The 5,919-nt window shown below is 36.8% G+C and overlaps 1 long non-coding RNA gene across 1 annotated transcript; it reads right to left on the minus strand.

Moving 5' to 3' along the window:
* Window positions 1-452: 452 nt before the first annotated feature.
* LOC140014030 (uncharacterized) lies at window positions 453-5,304 on the minus strand. Its single transcript, XR_011820900.1, has 3 exons — window positions 4,504-5,304; window positions 1,470-1,525; window positions 453-691 (listed from the first exon to the last, which is right to left on the minus strand). It is a non-coding gene; the product is annotated as an uncharacterized lncRNA (long non-coding RNA).
* Window positions 5,305-5,919: the final 615 nt, after the last annotated feature.

The raw sequence follows: 5,919 nt of genomic DNA on the forward strand, positions 1-5,919 counted from the left end.
GTAATATTTCATACTCGGGTACAAGAATCCGAAAATGAGATGATTCACAACTCAAGCTGGCCAGTCCCAAGCATGAATCACCTATATTTGAGATTCCTACCCAACGTACATATCTAATTCCCTTAGCAATAGTAATTAATTCAACACTTAATAGGCCATTCCCCATGGTCCGAGAACCTTTTCCCGGTTTGAGCTCGATAGGAGCTCTGATACCACCTGTGGCGACCCCACTTTCCCCTGAGGCGAACCAAAGGGTTGGCGGATCGTCTGCCCAGCTCTCGCCAGGACTCAAGCACGCATTTCAAACCTGAATTCCTCCGAAGAAAAGTCTAATCTATTACCTCAGCAATTTTTCCAAGTAAAACTTTATAACTCCACAGTAACTTCAGGGATAACAGTGACATAAGTCAGCCCTTCGACGGCTCTTAAAACTATCATTCACGCGCTTTACAAGAACAAAGTCGTACAATCCTAACGTACAAAAACCCAAACAGCGGAAACATAAAAATACCCCAGCCATAGGTCACCACGAGAGCCACACATTTTCCAGCTTCAGGTGGTAACACAAAGGCGAAAGTACGCAAGCAGGATTACACGTTACAAACTGAAATTTACAATTCTTAAAAACCACATTGTCCAAACACACGCGTAACCAAATAAAAACAGCATCCAACTTCTCAAGCCTCAAAACCTGTAAGGAAAACAAATAAACGTGGGGTGAGCCGAAGCTCAGTGGTGCCCCAAAACATGCATCCAAATAAACATTTAACAGGTAGAAATTTGCAGCATTAAACAAGTAGGAAAGCGAGTAACAACACAGGGTAGGATACAGGGCTCTCAGGAGCCAATTTCCACGCTTGATTAGATACCATCGTAGTTGACCCTCCGTCAACTTTCACTACTTATAGTCCATGTAGATCCACTTATTTTAATCCTAACCCGTCACCATTCATACCTCTGCTTTGGGCCCAAACTTCATCTACCGACGCAGTATACTCGAGATATACCCGTAATAAAATTTGTCGAGGGATTCACCCAACGACTTTATTGTAGATCGATTCAGATGTCGAGGGATTCACCCAACGACTCACTACAATTAGATTCAAGGGTTTTGTAGTTAGATTCAGATGTCGAGGGATTCACCCAGCGACTAACTACGTTTAGGTTTAATGTTTTTGTAGTTAGATTCAGATGTCGAGGGATTCACCCAGCGACTAACTACATTTTGATTCACAGATTCAGATGTTATGGTAGTTGGATTCAGATGTCGAGGGATTCACCCAGCGACGCAACTACATTTAGATTCATTAGAAAATGTTTCACACATGTCACCACTCGAACGGCTAGTGCGATAAAGTACACACTGCTCACTTCGATGGTCAAAATCATTTATTGCATTTTGGCAATCATCACATAGCGAATTGATAAAGTGCTTAACCACGTAACATAGAACAAGCAGGGACACTCACCAAGAGTGAAGTTCAGATATTGGATTGAGGATCGAGTTCCGCGTCCTCGTAAAATCCTAGAATATCAGAATTTAAGCCATAAGTTTTCTATTGGAACTGTTGGCTTGCACATGTAGAGTTTTCTAGCATGTTGCTAGCTTACTTTTCTCAAAATATTTACTTGGAATCAAGCTTGTGAGATCAGTACCATATCTCTCATCGTTCTCCTGAAATACTTTTCCTTAAAGAAAAATACTACTATTATTTTCTTAAAATAAGTCGGAAAGCTATTTAATATCGAGGCTAAGAGTATACCTTGAGAAAAAGTTCCTTTGAATGGCGGTGCTTGCAAAATTTATTGCTAAGGCTTCAGGATAAGGTTTCTTATACAATTGTTGCTAAAGCTGCTTGTTAAAAGGAAATAAGGTCTTTCTTGCCGAGCGAGTTTTCTATGCATATAGCTAAGGTGATCAAGACTCACCTTTTAAACTTTTCCTTAGTTACAACTAGCCTTAGACGATTTATAAAGAAGGAAGGAATTTGAAACAAAACTAAGGTTTTGAGTCTGGGGAAATCATTTTCCCAAATTAATAAGGCTAGTCTAGCTTAAGGGGTAAAAGTCATGTTGCCCAAGTTTCTAAGGCAAAAATAGTAGATACTATGTTTAGTAGTACGATGCTAGATCTGTACCGTTCAAAACTTGAAGCAAAATATTTTTCATTTACTTAGTCAAGCGTTTACTTGGAGTCACAAGGTCGGTACACTTCTCACATTTTCGATTCCAATCCAAAATCACATTTTCTCAATATTGCACAATTAGAATTTAAACAGTAATAACACTAGAGCTCATCAATTCTTAGCCCTGTGTTCCAACAAATTTATATCTAAGCATAAGCAGGAAAATTTACCAAGGCTTCGTCAATACTTAGCACTTGGTAATCAGCACTTATATCAACTCACAGTTTCACAAAATAGTAGCACAGATTTCTAAGAATTTCAGCAATTCAGTTATCCATTCAGGGTGGGAGTTCATAGAGCCCACCATCAGCCAATTTCCAATAACTCAACCATCAACTCAAAAGTGGGAATTCATAGAGCCCACTGTCCACAATTTCAACACATGATATACTAATGAAAGTAAATTTCAACCATTAGCTTTTCAGGCATTGAAATACGAGTAGAAATTGTTTCACTGGCCAGGCTTAAACATACGTTTAGCAAGTACCTTCTTACATCTAACTCTTTGAGAATTTCATGAACGCAATAGGGTCAAACCACAATCATTAACATCAACATTTTCCATGTGTTTCCAATCATTAAGTTTCAAGGAATAACTTCGCAATTTAAGTTGGAAATTCGTACCCAAACTTTGGTAACTACAAGGAAAATTTCCAGCATTGGCATGCCCATATCTTTGGTTAGACCATCCCATATATTAAATATCACATTGCTACCCAACTTGTATCTCTTAAAATTTGCATCTCGCATGCAGTTTTGACCCATTATGATCCAAGGAAAATAAAATAAAATTCCCGAAACTGATTACAATTTCCAAAGACAACTGAAATTCTGGTTGGTACCACTCGGATATCAACAAAATTTCCAGCAGCTAAAGGTTTACAAAAATCCAAGCTTTCCTTAGTTTAAACATGGTGTTAGGGACTCAAATTCAGCAATCAACCACTTAGCTGGCTATTAAAATTTTCCATTTCAAAAATCAGATTCATTCCATAATTAAAAGCATCCAGAAAATTCAGAACTTTTATCCATCAGCCACGGATGAACATGCATGAAGAGACGTCCTGTTTTCATCTTGTTTTTCTGGGTTAAAACATGCTTTAAAACTCTCAGCTTCCTCATGAAATCTCTTAGCAAAACAATGCACATTTCCAGATCAGGAGTTGAAATTAAACCATGATTACAAACCCCCAAATATTTCCAGGTTTAAATCTCACGGCTCTTTCTCAAAATTTCTGGCAATAACAATGGTTCTAAAACAGGATTTTCTTTGGTTAAAATAGAATTTTTGGTACTCTATTAGGACATGTACACACGTAGCTAGCTAGTAAAGGTTTCCAAATCCAATCCAGATTCAAACTACAATTGTACTCATCTAACCCAAATCCAGAAATTATATCAACTAGTGAAATCCGGAAACACTTCAATATTTTCAGCTCAATCATTTGGTTAGCTAAATTTTCCAGCAACCATTTGTCTTGTATAAAATTCTTCCTTGGCTTATTCAGGGATTTAAATACTCAAATTCGGCATACGGATACTTAATTAACTGAGTAACATTTCTAGTTAAAAATTTAGGTTCGAATCATAACCCAAATCGTCGAATTTCCAAGAAAATCTCCAGCTAGCCTCGGTTTGAGCTGCACAAAAATCCGGTTGCATCTTATTTTTATTTTCAGTTCTAGCTCAACTAATTAACTACATGCAAAGCTAAAATTTCTTGTCATTAGCTAGCTAAATATGATTATAGGCTCAAAACAACAAAATTAAACCAAATCAAGATGCATTACTTCCAAACAAACTCACGGCAACATTACTACATCAAAACAGAATTTCTTATGTTCCTTGGTTCATCATCCGATATCTCTTCAGTTAAAGCCTTTTATTGCCCTTAAAGTCTCACATGCACAATTGCTGAGTTAATTAGCTAACATCCAGACCAGAAAATCAGCTCGGCAACAGCAAAACACCTTCATAAATCCAGAACTAGGTGAGACTACACTCGGATGAGTTTGCATGTGAAAAGTTCTATTTCATTTTTATTTCCAAAGTAATCCAGGCTAATTAAATTCATGCATGACCCTAATCATAATAATCATCCGAGATTCGATTAGTTAATCACCATTTCAGGCTCAAATCACTTCAGAAAAACACATTAAAGCTGCACTATCAGCTCAGCTCCTTGGCAGAACCATCTAGCCGAAATAGAATTTTCCACAGCTTTGATTTCAACATCTGATGGCACAGATTAACACATGCAAGACCACGGCTAGCTTAATCTACCTCTGATAAACTATTTTCATTCCAGAAAATTTACCTCACAGCAATTAAATTCACGCACGAAATCTGAAAGAAAAGTTTCTGCTCCCTCTCGGCTTACACACGCACGGCAGTGGTCCTGGTTGGGTTTGCAGCTGGAAATGGTGTTGGTGAAGATGGTTGCAGCTGATGGTGTTGGTCTGAAGTGAACAAGGATGGTGAGGTCCAGTAACTCCTCCAACTTCCACCAGCTCTCCCTACTCCCTCCTCTAGCTTACGGACAGGCAGAGATGAAATGGAAGTGCAGCCCGCGGCTTCTTCCTTTGGTCCTGCTTTGTCGATGGTAACTAGGCAGAGAAGGAATGTGTTTGTGGTCTGGGATATGGAATGAAGATGAATGAAGGGTGCCGCGGTTTTGAAGATGTTGAGCTGCAGAAATTGTTGAGTGTTGAGTTGGTTTAAGCTTTTGATTGGTGGAAATGGGCGGTGGTGGAAGAGCTTGTAAGGAGTGTTTGGTTCGGCTTTGTAAGGTTATGGTGAAGTGAGGATTTGGTGAATTTCTAAAGGCATTTTGGCCTATTCACTTCTCCTCCTATTATCCCCTTAAATCCTTAGTTCTAACTTAGCTCCAAAAATTATCCCCAAGTGTGATTTGATCGCCTAATTAAATCGCTAATCTTGCAAGACTTTGGTTATCGAGATTTTCCTCAAGTATGATTTAATGGCCTAATTATACTTTGGTATACCTAAACCATTTTATCGAATTTTTATAGATTACAACTTAGTATTAAGGTTCCCAACATTCATACTTCATTAGTTTCTTATTAAAATCAAGTTTGACCTTGTAATAAAAATCTAACATTTTATTTTAAGGCGAAAATTAATCTAACTCAAGAAATATTAATTTAATATAGCAAAACCGAATAATTCAATATTAGGCACAATTATATTATTTATTTCATAAAAATTATCTTTACGCTTTATTTCAAAACAATTAATTACAATACTAGAATTCAAAGAAATTAATTGTTAGATCAATGAAATAGTTTACCATTGAAATATGAATTTATGGTAACAAAATTAAGAAGTTTAGTGGTTTGGCACATTTCTTATATTTGCACCTAACGTTTATCTCTACGCACTTATTTAACAATAATTAAATCTTAGTGCTACAATTTATTAAAGAGTTAAAATGCAAGTGAAATCATTTTCCAAGAATAATGAAGCTAATTTAAGCCAGGAAAAGAAATAACTAATTGGCAATGTGTTTCAAATCCTCATTTCTCATATGATCGTGCAACAAAATGAATTTTTGTAGTTTAGTGCATGAGGTAAAATATATTCACGTAGCCCAATTTGAAAATACTCAATATTTTGCACATTTAACGTGTTTGCGACTTTAAAATTGTTTTTACATATTTATTCAAAGACAAAATTCATTTTCCTGAGGAAACGGGACATTTAAGCAGGATAG

The sequence above is a fragment of the Coffea arabica genome, chromosome 9c (genome assembly GCF_036785885.1).
Source record: "Coffea arabica cultivar ET-39 chromosome 9c, Coffea Arabica ET-39 HiFi, whole genome shotgun sequence".
Taxonomy (NCBI): domain Eukaryota; kingdom Viridiplantae; phylum Streptophyta; class Magnoliopsida; order Gentianales; family Rubiaceae; genus Coffea; species Coffea arabica.